Consider the following 15,691-nt stretch of genomic DNA (forward strand, 5'->3'; position numbering starts at 1 on the left):
GCTTCAAAGAACTCCTCTCAATAAAACATCAGGACTTGTCATAGCACAAGCAGGAGCCCAAAGCAGCAAAGGTTAAGTATATACAGCTGATGGCCCAATTGAGCAGAGATAAAAAAGGGGATTATGCGAGTGCATTTGCTCTTCTCTTTGTTCCTTCCGTCCCTCAAATCGGCTAAAGATTTGCACTGTAAATAGCTGTCTGAGAAACAAGGTGCTCCACCTGTCAATCCTGCCTTGCTGCTTTTCCTGTACAAGTTAGTATTGTGGCTTTCCAACCAAAAATCAAGGCCTCCAGATCCCTGATGTGGAGGAGGAAGCATTATTATACTGAGCTTAGAGGTGGGGAACTGACAGATTAAACAGTTTGCCTCTAGACTACTCAAGAAGCCCTTAGCTGAGCTCAGGGCTGAACTCAGGTCCTGTTCCCCAGCCAGTCCCCTTCAGCCAGTCCTTTCTTCCTTTTCTCCAAAATCTGTGATTTTTCCATAGAAAAACTGTTACTATTTCTGCACACAAGTTTCCACATGAGGCTGATAAAAGAAGAAAAACAAGACAGTGGGGAGCAAAGTCAGAAGAGGTAGCATACAATAGCTATCAAAACTGTTCAGAGCTGAGGTTCTGAGGTTTACAGATCCAAGGAATTGAGTCAGTTTCCTCCCAGTAAATACTTATTGGGACCATTGACCACTTCCAAGCTCAGCAGCATGTGCCAGATACTGACCTTAATTACAACAGCACAAGCAGCTTTTAGCAATCATGAAATTCAGAGTTCTCCAGGTGCCAATGAGCCTATTCCAATCTTACTCCAACTTTGTTACTTTTAATGACTTACTCTGGAAGGATTTGGAATGGGAATTCCCTTTTCCATTCATTCCTTTCTGTTATTACAGTCAGGCATTCCAGCAGTTGGTTTCAAGTGATATTTACTGCTAAAAGCCAGTCAGACATGCTGACTTGGTAAATATTCATTACACTGAAAAAAGAAGTCCCTCTTTCTGTTGATGCACAGGATTTCTGCACTCCAGGCAGTCAGCTTACCACCCAGATAATTTCATACCAAACAACAATTTAAATTTTGAATTCGAGAACTTCAAATATTTGTAGCAGCAAAGAAAACAAGCACCAAAAAATGTTGGTTTTTTTTTCAGTGACCTATGCAATTTCCCTCAAACAGCCAGTAAACTCTAAAGTCTGTAAGCCCCGGCTCTAGAGCCAGTTATATCACATATTCCTGCTGGGCTTTTAAAAAATCCTCTCCACTCCCTACCTTGCCTCTTCCAGTTCAGTCTTGCCAGGAAGATACTGCACTGATGCCTCAGGAGGGGGCAGTGAGCCCTCATGGACTTCTGCTGGCTTAAGTCACCTCTACAGCCTTCCAGTCCCTGCCTGCCACAAGACTCCATGGGTGGCCAAGGTAACTTGATGGCCACAGCAGCCTGACTTACTTCATGAAGACTACAATCAGCAGCTCTGACAACATCTCTACTTCTTCTGTCATCCCAGGATTTCCAAGAGGAACCTCAGACTATGGGTGCCCATGCAGAGCCTCAGCTGGAAGAAACATTTGGACAACCCACAGGGCTCCAGGAAGCCCTTTTGCAGCCCTCTCACCCTGGAAAAAGGAAGCAGTGGAATAAGGGCTCCTCGATTCTTCTTCCATTCCCCTAAGTTTCACAATTCGTTGACAGAAGAGGAAGACCCAGCCTTGTGAGATTTTGGGGGTGTGCCTGGGGCACACAGGGTTCCAAATGGAGCTCTGAAAGACTTTGAAATGTGCCAAAGTGACATAAAAATCTAGTTGGTGGCAGTAACAGATGCAGAACAGAGTCTAGATTAGAAAACAAGCTCACAATGTTTTCAGTAGTTGAGATGCAGCTCATCTGCAGAACATACACTGTGCAGAACTATTACAAAAACATTCATCCAAAAGCTCTTCCCAACATTCGCACTTTAAAAAGCCACAACTAAGGGCTGCTGAATGTTCGTTCCTGTCATTTTTCCTAAAATATCATGTCTTAGCAGATAAACCAGTCCTACATCTTACCTGCTGCAATGTCCTTCCTATGCCAGCTACGATGCCACACACTATTTACAGCCACACAAAACCAGAGTGCAATTATACAAGATTGTCTTAGTAAACCCAAGCTAAGGAGGAATTGCAAACAAATCAGCTTGTGTAGTAACACCTTTATCACAAATGTAGGACATAGAAAACTGCAAGTCAGCATAGCAACAGAAAAGTTCTACAGTTGAGTCCTGTTGTCCTAACTCAGGTAAGGCAAGAACACCTGCATCTAGACCTACAGTCCTCCAAGAGATCAGGAAACCCCCAGCATCTGTCAGGGCTGGACCAGTGCTGTTTCCCAAAAGAGGAAAAACTGTAGTCTGTGGAAGAGGATAATGGTTTCTGATCTACCTCAGCTCCTTTGCAGACCTTTCTAGTGGTGAAATTTTGCTATTTTGGTAAGTTTAATTATCACTAGTGTTATCCAAAAACCTGACAAGGACATCAAAACCCTTTCCTCCAGTCCCCACTCTTAATACAGATACTGTCCTAATCTCCCAGTCACCATTAGAGGTCCTTCCTCTCTCAGAAGATGGGACTGGGCATGCAAAGAGGCTGGAGCTGCCCCTGCCCTTCACCTGAGGAGGAGGGAGAAGAGCTGTGCTGGCAGCACACCTGCCCACTCTGCCCAGGACAGCTCTTGCAGGTATAATGCACTGTAAGTGTATGTGAGCACCACCACGCTTGTTTACTTGCCACAGTTTTGTACTCCAGCCTTCAACAAAATCAACCCTGACCTATAACATTACAACCTCATTTACAGTCAGACAACTGCTTCAAGGTAACACAGCAGCAGTGCCTTGGGGAGCATAGCAAAAAGGAACACAACCCTGAAGAACAGTATCATTGAGCACTAAAGAGTAGGTGATATGATTCATCCTATTACTGCATGCTACTGGAAGCTAATGATGGCTCCAGAACTGCAGTGATATATAGGTAGAGAAAGAGCACGGAGCCTTACAAAACGGCAAACACACCAAGAATGAGACCTGCATTCGGCTGCACCATGAGATACAATTTCAAAGGAAGCAAGTGGAAACAAGGAAAATAATGGGCTGTTTGCAATTATAACACTGTCAGTCCCTGGTGTTATTTCTTTGAAAAACTACAAGCTTTCCCCTGTGTTGATCAGAGGGAGAGCATGTGCACACGCACGTGGGCACCAAAAACATGTTAAAACCTACTTTCAAAGTTAAAAAATGGAGGTGGAAACTTTATATTGCAATGAACTTCCTTCAAACATGGCTTGAAGGGTTTTCACAACCCCAAACTGTAGTGACTAATTAAGCAAGGTCACAACAAATCAAACATTTCCTGCCCTCAGAAGCATTGCTGGAGGGAAGCAGTCCTCAATTAATTAACTGTGCCTTCTTCCCAAGGAGGGACCAACTGCTATGTATTGCACATCAGCCATTCCTGTGACGCCATTTTCCCCAATCAGTTCACCCCTTTTTTCTATTCCAGCTCAGGAAGTTCCTATACCATCCACTATTGGTACACAAGCAAAGTGCTCAGCCCTAAAACATCCATAAGCCCTCTTGTAATCAGCACAGCCCTTACTAGGATACCCCACAATCCACAGTTCTTTCATGTAATGTGTTGTGGGCAGATATATGAAAAAAAGTCTCCCCACAGGAGCACATATCATCCCATTAAACCAACACACTCCATATTGGAGCATTTAGTCTGCCACCGGGTACTGCTTAGACCTTTACAAAGGAAAGTGTATAAAAAATAAACATACCAGGACCTTTACATCCACGTGCTGTTCTCACTGAATCTTCCGAGAACCACCCAGCTTGATGCAGATATGCAAACTGCTAAGTGTTAGTCCACAGAACTTGAAGTCCAATAGAGTTTGAAAGAAAGGGGAAACAGATCCCTTTGCCTGTTGCTCCAGCTCCACCTGTGCGGATAGTTGCTTTGCAGAAGCTCTTAAAACCACTGAAGTATGAACAAGTGAAAGCAGTGCTTCCCAGTCAGGCCTGCTGCTGTCAGCCCCGGGGTCCTGCACTGCTGGAGCTCTGGCTTCCCACTCTCAGGTGGGCACACATACAGAGCTATCCTGGTTGCCATGGAAACAATTGTGATGTTTCATAGACTCATAGACTTTTAGACTCATAGACTCTTAGAACCATAGAACCTGACCTTGAACATCTCCAGGACTCCATCACCTCTCTGGGCAACCTTGCCAGTGTTTCACCACTCTCAGAGTAAACAACTTATTTCTAATATCCAATCTAAATCTACCCTGCTCTATTTTAAGACCACTGACCCTTCCTCCACCTGCTACACACCCTCGCAAACAATCCCTCCCCAGCTTTCTTGTAGACCTCCCCATTCAGGTACTGGAAGGTCGCTAAAAGGTTTCCCCAGTGCCTCCTCTTCTCCAGCTGAACCACCACAACTCTCAGCATGTCTTTGTAGGAGAGGAGATGTAAGCACTATGATGAGATAGGGGCTTCAAGGGAGACCAATGAGCTCAAACAAACATCCACATGTGGATTGTGAGCAACTAGTCAAAAGCATGGATATCTCACAGGTTCCACTAGTCTCCTATGCACCTAAAAATATGCTTGCATACTTTTAAGTTTGAATTCAACAATTTCATGTTTCCAAAACCCCTTTTGTATCCTGTGCTGAAGTAGGGATATGGCTTTTCTGTAGCAAAACAGGCAAAAAGTGAACAACACGCAAAAGCACTTCTGGTTCCACTGCCACCTCCTTTCCAAGGCACATCAGAGGGAGTGTAAGAAGCTCTGCAACTTTCCCATGAAATAAAAGTAGCAACATTGGAGCAAAAAGTATTGAGTGTCAGTGGTAACAATGAGAAAATTTTGTCAGGAAAGAGCAGATACCATCTGACACATGGAACAGAAGCAGTAGTGTGGAAATTAGACACCTAGGCATATGCCTTCTAAAATTATCCATGAAACTAAATCCAAGGGCAACATACTTCAAATACTCCTACAGTGAGCCCACAGACATCCTGCATGCCTGCTGCAGGACTGCTGTCTCAACAGAAGTCTCAAGCAGCCTTCCCTGTGTTGGAGCTGAAGTCCACCTTTGGATGAGCATGGACTCCAGCATTAGTCCATCCTTCCCCACCTTGAACGCTGATGCCTCCAGCACCACATTCTGTAATAACATTGTGAGTAAGACATACTCAGACATACCTTTGATAGCTCTTGTTTCATGCCAGATTGGTCAAAGTATTCCACATTTGTTTTATTGCAGCTTAATTGACTTTCCTTGTCCCCAGATAGTACTAAGCACAGCCAGAATATTTATTTGTTGGATGCAATGTGATTTTCAACCAACTGTGGAAAAAGTTGGCTTCCCACTCAGCCTCTCAAGGACAAAAGTAACACTGCAAACAAGATTTTTCTGAAAATAGCCCCAGTTCCCCCTCACCACAACCCTGCCTTCAGGCAGCTATCCCTGGATTTGCTGTTGCCCAGTAACTCACCATGCACTAGCAGAGGGGAACACAGCCTCTCCTGGTACACAGCACCACGGGGCCAATGGCAATCACATGAAGACAAGGCAAAACACAGGGACTAGTTAACCAAGACAGTGCCCTGGGGATAATTCAGCTCCTCTCAGTCACAGTTTCCCCTGGGGAGCTTGTGGCCTGTCCTGCGAGGATACCTCATCACAACACAAGAAGCAAACTGGATCTCTAGATCTTTTTGAAACACAGGAGATACAATTCTCAAATGTCAGTGAAGCAGCACAAGATGAATCAACCATCAGCTTCACAAATTCATCTTTTTACCAGCTGTTCCTCACCTTTCCCTCACTTGATCTGAACCTACAGTTTAAAATTATTTCCTGGTGTCAAAATAAGAGACTTTGACATCAAACCATGCAGAAGCAGCATTCCTGCTCTGCAGTTACCTTACATCATTTGCACTCCAGTGACACAACACATTGAAAGCAATCATCCTATTTCTCCCTAGGGCTGATGCTGTTCAGGGCAGCACAGGCAGAGTGCCACAAGCCTCAGACAAGGTCAACTACAGTTCCTGCTAAACATAAAGCAGGTAAACAGAAGAGATGCAGGAGGAAGCTCATAGCAAGAACGCAGCAGCAGGAACAGCCCTGCTGTGGACAGCCACAAACAGGGAAGTCAGTTCTCATGTTTCTAGATGTGCCATCCCACCTGCTCATGGGCATGCATAACAAAGAGGGATGCAGCATTACTGGCAAAAATCAAGTGTTTGAGATTTTTATGGCAAAGAGAATGGCTTGGTGTGAGAATAGAAGAAGTGACACTTGTGGAGGAAAGAAGATTAATAGGGGCATTAAGGATGGCATCATTAGACAACAGAGGGAGCAGTAATAAGCAACCAGGCTGGGTAAACACATGTTGGAGTTACATAGGTAGTCTGCATAATCAGACAACATATGGCCAGTTTGAGAATGAAGCTTTCATCAGGTCAATGAGGAATTCATTCTGTCACAAAGTCTGAAACAACATAAAATGTCTTTAAAGGAACAAATGAACCCAAATGAGTTTTGTATATTCTTCAAAAACTAGCATGCAGAAAGTACAACACAATTTCTTGCTAAGGCTGAAGTCAGCTGCATTTGGACTAGAGTCTTAGCCTTCATAGTTCAGGTTGCATTTACTTGGGTTTTGTGCTGGGGATTACAATTATTGCATTTGCCCTGTGTGCTTGGGCTGTTAACCTGTAAAAAACTGCCAAACTCTTTACAGATAACTCCACGTTCTCCTGGTGTGAGAATGTTAAGGAGTGGTATCATGAGCTTGTCCTGACCCTACAGCCTCAAAACCAGCAATAGAGCTAAGTATGTGAGGTGGGCTTAGACAATCTGGAAACACAAGCAGGGAAGGCACTCCATCCCTCCAGAGAAACACATGGTAATCCCACAGATTAACTTCCTCCCAACTACTCAGCATAACTGTTACCACCATTAAGGTAATATATTTTGAATCTTACAGGGTAAAACTTGCTCAAAAGGCAGGGCAAAACACTTACTCTACACAGCAGACCCAGCTAAATCTGTGCATTGGTCTTTCAGCAGCACATAGGCTGGGCAACAAAATCAACCCAGAGCCCTTACTCTTGAGTGAGGCTGCTTGATTCAGGACACGTGTCTCAGTTGTCACTGATAAAAGGGTGTCATCCCAGGGGTGTCTGTCTCCATTCCAGTAACATTACCAGTTGTCATCCTTGCCCTCACGAGACAGACAGGGCTCTTGCCTGACATCTACAATAAGGAAAACAGCCAGGTGACAGATTCTTAATGTTGGCACTCTGAGCAGGGACTGCAAAGCCTTTGCTGAACACACACAGCATGCCTCTTCCCTCTGGTATCCAGCAACGCAAGTAAACTCCACAGTTCTTTCCCGACTACAAGTTTTACACTGCAGTTAAGACCGCCAGAACCTGCAGCACTGTACATCTGCACCTCCTGCAGTGCTTTAGCTCTGCTACAGTTAAAGACTGGGTCCAGAGTCAGGATTAGCATTTGATGCCTTTAGAATTTTGTGGCTTACAAAGGCCAGGAATATGCTATGGAAGAAACCAAAAGCTGCTTCAGAAAACTGAGACAGGTGACACCCAAGGCTTAGGCCAAGATGAGGCACAACGTAAAAAAAACCATATAAATATTAATGTCTGGTTTTACTCCTCTTTATAAAAATTCGGTCCAGCTCCACTCCTAATTTTCTTATCATTTCTTAGCATTTCTGTCACCCTGTATGAACTAAGTGCTACTGATATATGTGCCCGGTGCAAGGATTAATTGAAGATCCACAGTTTAGGAGGGGTTAACTTCATTTGCTTCTACAGGTGCTCGGCAGTATTCCATGCAACTTGTGACCAGGAAGATGTTATTAGTTCCATGAAAGAGGACTCATGGCAAGTGCTGTGGCTTAGCATTGGTTAGCTGAAGCTGTTACACAAATTCCAGGTCACAAAAGAGGCTGGAGAGGGGACAAGTCCAGAGAGGGAAGCTGGCAGGGGATTCCTCCCAGTTTAATGACAAAGCAGAGACAGCTCTGATATGTCGGGATGATGGGCAAGTACACAGTTGTTTTTATTTTGGACTGAGAGAGATGCTCTGGGCAATGGTGCCATTGCTTTTAACACTTAAAATAGGAAAAGCAGGGTTTGTGGAGAGGAATTTCCTTCCAGTTGACTCAGTGTGTTCAAGAACAAGAGCTAATCCTGATATTTACTCCTGATTTTAGGAATAATTATCTAGTGGCATGAAACACTTTCACTGAATTTGGAGAAAAGGTAAACAAAGTTTATCAGATTAAAACTGCTAGTATAAAAACCATTAGAGAAATGCATTAGTAGAAGCTGTGTCACTGCTTGAAACAAAGATACCACAAAAGATAGTCTTACTCTGAGGAGAGGGGAGGAGAACAGCTCTTCAGCCACAGAAAGCTGCTGCCTGGCCAGGGGTTGGTCTCAGCCTAGCTTCAGGTGCTGGAAGGGGATTCCTCCAAGCACCTATACTCACATTTACACATAGATAGAGTAAAAGTATGTTTTCCAAGCAACTCTTCAACCTCTGCTGGGCTGCTCCCTAGACTTGGTTTCATGTGATGGATGTCATGTTCAGGGAACTGATGACTTTGTCCATCCCTGAGGGGATAACTGACCACTTTCTGGAAGTTTAAGTCCTCAGACCACTTTGAGATACCTGGCTGGAAGGAGCTAGCCAGGAAGGAAAACAAGCAGCTAAAACAGAGGTTGCCCCCAAGGTCATAAAGATATATTGGTTAAAAGAGAAGTTTAAACAAAATGTTCAGAAAGAGAAAAAGGCAGTTTGACATCTGGCAATCAGTTTCAGAGTTTAGCATCTCTGAAAAAGAGAGTTCACATAAATACATTTTACAACTTTTTACATCAGCTTGTAAAGTCCTGCAGCTGATTCAGAGCTCTGCTCTGCAGAAACTTCTACAAATCTCACCAAGACTACATTTTTTGTAATTTAATACAAGTGCCCATTTCTGAGCTGATTATTCTCAATTCCCAGTGAAGTCAAAGCATCCACAAAGGCATAGGATCAGAGTATATCAGACAATGGATGATTATCATGTTATGAAATCTTGGTATATTCAGCTAGTTAATGCTACTGAGGAGCAGAAGGGTAGCCAATAATAGGAGCCAATAGATCATTCCAAAGAATTAGAGGAAACTAGATGCAGTCAAATTCTGTATTTCAGCCTCAATATTGTTGATGTTTCTAAATAGGTGGTCAAAAAAACAGTTCTAAGAATTCTCTAGATAGAATAATTAAGCATCCATTGTGACATGCCTCTGTAGGCATTTATTTTCCATTAATAGATGATCATAATTACAGCTTAATTATTCATAGAGTTCTAAAAAGATACTCTATTTTATTCAAAAAGTCATTGACGATATTACAGGAAAAGTCTACCAAGCTCCCATACACCTTAATAAACAAAGCAAGAGACATGAAGGCCAAGTTTAGGGCAGAGTCGGGGAAAGAAGGCAGAAGAGCAGTGCCAGCGGACACCACACTCATGGCAGGCAGACTCCCTGGACCATGCTCTGCAGGTAGGCATCCTGGGGCACCTTTATCTGTCCCCTGGGGATGCCCCCACTTTCTGCCCATGTGTTGGCTCTATATATGGGTGAGGTTTCACCTGAGCATCATCAGTGATACACCACTGCATCTGGTATTTCCACAGGGCTTATGGGACACAACTCTCCTCTGCAGGCAGAGTTCAGCTCCTAATTTCTTTACATTCTTTGAAAGTCTCAGACTTAAGTTCTCCAGCACTTGTATCATCCCTTCATAGACAAAGACTGATTCCTGAAACTACATTACAGCAGATTATCCAGTCTCCTGGGTCTGTAACTTAATGCATAAGCACAAACATTTTCTAATTACATGTACAGTCCTTCTCCACAAAAAGCTGCTGTAATAAGGAAGTTTATTCATTACCTGCAGCGGTTATCTATCTGCCAGGGGTTGCTGCCTCTGCAGTGACAGCACGGCACTGAGCACGGGTGTTGTCACTGCTGCCTGGTGCCCTCTCCTGGCACTAGTATTACATGACCCAGTAAATTCTGGCTAGATGACAATCAAGGTATTTCACACCTTGTTTGCATTATACTTAGAGTGCATCTTCAGGACTGGGTGAAAACTGGTTAAACCATACACTAGAAAATACAGGTTTATATCAGATAAGCATAAAGTATTGATAGAATAACTGCTCTTTCCTCTTCTCTCGGCAGAGATTTCCTTAAATTAACATTTTGGGAAAAACTAAAGCTTCCTGCTCCCCCAAAGGAACAGCCTAATTTTGGTTACAAACTTTTCAGATTCATCAACAGGAAACTGAAGTGCCTCTGTGAAACACTTCAGCTTATAAAAAAGCCTCTTAGTTATTTTAGAACTTCTCAACTGAAGAGTCATGCAAATAAAATTGGCAATACCCAGAAAATTTTCTCTGAACCTACCTTAAAAAAAGAAGTTTCGGCTGAATAAAATAAGTGGGAGTTAAACCTCTGAACCAGCTAAATATCTTTAGGACAGGTAGCTGCAAGTGATAAGATTTAAAAACCTAGAAAATGTACAAATAATCTCACACAGAAACATTCTCTAGTTGAAAGCCTGTATAGAACATTATTACAGAGTTGTGATTGCACTGTACATTCGTGCATGACCAGCTGATCAATACTGGCAAAATCCTGGTCTGGAAGACACAGATGAAGCTCACAGATACATTATGTGTGTTTACATCAAAGTGTATTGCCTCCTGTCTATAAAGGAAAGCCAATTTAAAACAGATAGCTGTATCAAATTGTTTATTTTTAAGCTAACAGAATTGGCCTACTTATTGGTTTCTTCAGTATGAATTATATGGAAGTTAATTACACACTAGCTCCCCAATCAAATATTCTCTATTTTATATCCACAACTACATGAGTAATTGAACTTCACTCCAAATCAGAATTTTAAAAGATCTCTTGCATAGTCCTTGAAAAAAGGACTAATAATCTTGATCATGAGCACAAAATTTTCTTCAAATGTGTTCATAAACAAAAAGTCATGAGGTGCAACATGGCAAATTCAACTTTAACAAAACTCTATTTCAAGGCATCATGATTTACTGACTGAGCTAGCTGTCACAATCAAGAGCTCCACTGAATTGGGGCACTTATGTGATTAACAGCCATGTAGGCCACTATAGGCTAGGCTATAGAGGTCTATTTGAAAGCTAAAATGCAAGTTTTTATATAGAAATTATTTTTCCACACCTAAATCAGCTTCCAGGCATCGAACTTATACATAAAAGTACTATTATGCATGCTTTATGCCAAACATTTATTTATACCTCTTCCTCTGAAGCGCTGAGCATACAGGACATAGACCCAGATCCTCCATTTTCCAGCCCAAAGCAGCTGCTCCATCTCCCTCAGGGGTAGCTGTGACTCCATGACTCACCATCATCTCCAGGGGTTTATCCTGGGTCTAGGATCCGTCTGGGCTAGTGCTGTACAAAGCAGGAGACAGACCATGAAAAAAAGGAGCTCAAAACATTTTACAGCAGATCAAGAGAGGTGATTCTGCCCTTCTAGTCTGCCCTGGTGAGACCTCACCTAGAATACTGTGCCCAGGTCTGGTGCCCCCAGCACAAGAAAGATGCAGACCTGGTGGAACATGTCCAGAGAAGGGCCACGAAAATTATCCGAGGGCTGGAGCAGTTCTCTTATGAGGGCAGCCTGAGAGTTGGGGTTGTTCAGTCTGAAAAAGAGAAGGCTCTGGGGGGACCTCATAGTGGCCTTCCAGTACCTGAAGGGGGCCTACAAGAAAGCTGGGAAGGGTCTTTTCACAGGGGCTTGCAGTGAGAGGACAAGAGACAATGGTTGTAAACTGAAAGAAGAGAGATTTAGGTTAGAGATCAGGTGTAAATTCTTCAGTGTAAGGCTGGTGAAACACTGGAACAGGCTGCCCAGAGATGTTGTGGGGGCTCCATCCCTGGAGGTCTTCAAGGGCAGGTTGGATGGGGCTCTGAGCAGCCTGTTCTAGTGGGAAGTGTCCCTGTCCATGCAGGGGAGTTGGAAATCAATGATCTTTAAGGTCCCTTCCAACTCCAAACATTCTGTGAGAAGTTTCAGGAGGCTGCATCTTGGTGAAGGGTTAAAATATTGGAATGAGAGTTACCGTCCAAATCTAGGAACAGAAAATGCCAGACCTCCCATGTTTTTATTGCAGATTTCTTTGCAGTCTCCATCAAAAAAATATTTCTGTCTTTATATGTAAGTCTCTTAACATCTGAGAGAGCCCTCTCACATCCTGGAGGTCAAGCCAGGTTAGAACACAAGTAGGTGGTACATGAGGTTTGTATTAACTCATGTATGTCTAAACAGAAAGGTGTCAAGCACTGAAAGTCATCCACTGAAAAAAATTCTTACAAATACTATTTAATTGCAAACACATCCCTTGCCTTTCATCAGAGATACTTGAAGCAATAGCACATTTACACAGACCCAGATGTAGATCTTTTGTGAGAACCCTGTCACTGACCTTCCCAAGAAGCAACTCTAACTTTATTCACATGGTGCTGCAAGCAGTTACACAGATACCTGGCTTTACAAGCAAGTTGTCCACTGGATCAGTAGGACTCAATTCTGTGAGGAACAGTAAATATGCCCACACTTGCTACCCTTAGACCTTTAAAGTACACAGAAATAATTTTAGGACACAGTTCACAATAAAAATAACCTCTCCTAAAAAATTATTTTTCCCCAAAAAGGTCTGTGCCTAGTTAAAGTCCCTGCACCTTCAACTCAGTTCTTTATCCACAAGTTTTCCTTCATACTCCTAGTCTTCCTATGGTTGACAAATTATGCTAAAAGGAATACTTTGTCCACCTCTTCAAGGAAATATATTTCCACAAAAAAAAAAAAAGCAAGCTAAACTTAATTAATATAACCACAGAATTTTAATGTGGAAATGTCAATCACCAAACTCCAGGAAACAGTCCATTATCTGCCTAAAATAGTGTCTCACAAGGACTGCAATCTTACAGGTATACTTAGGCTAAGTATCCACCTTCAGTCTTTCCTTCTGATCATCCTGGCTCCAGCTCTTCTTAGCCAGCTTTCTCCAGAAGGAATTTAAGCCAGCTGCCTTGAAAGCAACCACCTCCTTGGGTAATCATATTGAACAGTGCTCTGCAAAGTCATTGAATAGTTTCATTGCTTTCTCAGGGTAACTGACTTGCAAAGCTGATGCAGAAGTTACCACAAGTAGCAACAATACTCACCTGTCATCTTTCAAAAAGATTAAAGAAATCAAGGATTTAGCAGAAAAGTCTGAAAAATACCACATTCAGAAGCCTTCCTTAAAACACTCCCAAAAAACACAAATCTCTCATTTCCTTCTGCTTACCCCAGCAATACTAACACATGGGAAATACCTGTCTGCACCCCATATACCATGGGATTGAAGCCCTGAGATAGGAACAATTAAAGCTTTAAATCCTTCAGGGTTCAAAGAGTTTCTCTTTCAGGAAAACTCCACTTTATAACTCACAGAGGACAGAAGAAGGCCCTAGAAACAGATCCTTCTCCCTGCTCTTGCTTTTAAGGGCTTGTGTTCTCAGCAGTCCTGGAGAAGTCATCAGTGATAATCAGTGGGAAAATGGAAACATCTGAGGTCGCTGCATCTGAAGCAACACCTGCCCCTTTGCCAGTATCCTAGCCAGGGCAAAAGAACAAAGACAGTAACAGTCCTAAATAAGGACCAGGGAGAGGGGTCCATTGCTCTAAGCTAACCCATGGCAGAGCACAATCCAGAAGCCCAACAGCTGCAGTCTCCACATGCCTCAGTTTTCAGCCTGCTACCGGTGAGGCAGAGAAGACTGGATCACCAAAATAACCTCTGTGCTGTCAGTGGGCCCATGCTGTGGAGGAGCAAAGGGGGCATCAGTGTCCTGGTACCCCACTGGCATCGGAGCCAACCGAGGGCAGCCCTGGGGCACAGACCACTGCAGCTCACACAGCTCTGTGCTTCCCACCCTTTCCAAGGGTGCCCTCCAAGTTTCACCTCCAGTGCCAGAGGCAGAGGCCAGAGGGACGTGCCATGCATGGGGTTTGCTGTGCTCAGGGCAGCAAAGGGCTGCCCTCAGGGCTTCCAAACCCCAGCCAGGGATGGTTGGGGGATCGGGGGGCCAGGGGGCTGGAGGTTGCCCATGGAGCAGCTCTGGGGGTAATGAGGAGAGCTGATACATAATACTCAGGCTCCTCCTAGACTAACTTCTTTCTCCTGCTCAAAATCAGCATCCCTCAACGGGGCTGTTCTTGCGACAGATGGCTATTTATATTCACGCTCGCCACCTCATGGTTTCCCATCCCCCTTGCCCTTTACCCAAGTCACAATTATCTCTGCCCTATCCTGACAATGCAACTTGTGAAAACCATGACTGAGAAATTTCCAGGTCAGCCCAATTCGAATTCTCATAGGTCAGCTTTATTCTGTGGGAGATTTGCTGTATTATTTGGATACCAGCAGTTCATCATGATTAACAGGGCAGAGGAACAAAAATGCTGAGCCACTTTATCTCGGAAATGTGTATTCCTGAGATAATCATCTAAACCAGACTGCCAACAGGTTATCTGCCTTATTTGCCTTCCCCCTCATCATTACCCATAAGCACTTGACCTTATCATCACTATAACTGAGCTTTTTACAAACAAAACACTCCCTAACATACAGAGCCACCCCACCGCCTCTCCCTTCTTGCCCTTCCCTTCTGAAGAGCTTATAGCCATCCCCTGCAGCATCCCAGCCGGGAGAGCCACCCCACCAGGCTCGGTGGTGCTGTCTCTCAGGTCCTTCTGCCTGGTGACAAGAGGGCAGGGGATCCTCTGCTTTTTGTGGCGCCTCCACCTTGGGGCTTTGGCTCCAGGACGGCAGGGTGAGGCTCCACCAAGCTACCTCCCTCTCACGTTCTCAGACACCCCTTCATCCTTCCCCCTCCTCCAGCTCAGCCAGCAGGCTGAGCAGCTCGTTCCCCTGCTCACCGCGCCCCCCGGCGCTGTCTCTGCTCCCTCGCTGCCGCCGCAGGCCCGGACAGCCGTGTCCCGCAGCGGGACGCCCGGCCGTGCCGCCCCATGCCCGCTGCCGCCGTGTCCCGGCCCGTGTCCCCGGGGCTGGCGCTGCTCGGGAGGCGCTGCCACCAGCCCCGCGCTCCCCTCAGGCCCCCAACGGCCGCGGCGCGCGCCCCAACGGCCGCGGCTCGCGCCGGCGCCGCGCGCCCCGCGGGGGCTGCTCCGCTCCCCGGGGGCTCCGGCCGGAGGGCAGGGCTGGGGCGGCTCCCGGGGCAAGGGGCCCCGGGCGGGTCACACCGCACTGACCTCCGGCCTCTGGCCTCCTGACGTTTACCCCGGAGCGTTCCGGCAAGCAGAGAAGGGTCTTACATGTACGATAAAAGCCAAGCACACGCTTCAGTGCACTACAAAGAGAGCTATTTCAGTTTGAAACAATACATTTGGTAAAGCTCTGATCCAGAAAACTCACTTTCAGGTTTTGTGCATAAATACTGCACAGATCACCAGCAGCTCTGACACTTCCCGTATGCCCCTGTGCACGTTTTATTCATCT

This window comes from Apus apus, chromosome 8, assembly GCF_020740795.1.
Source record: "Apus apus isolate bApuApu2 chromosome 8, bApuApu2.pri.cur, whole genome shotgun sequence".
Lineage (NCBI taxonomy): Eukaryota > Metazoa > Chordata > Aves > Apodiformes > Apodidae > Apus > Apus apus.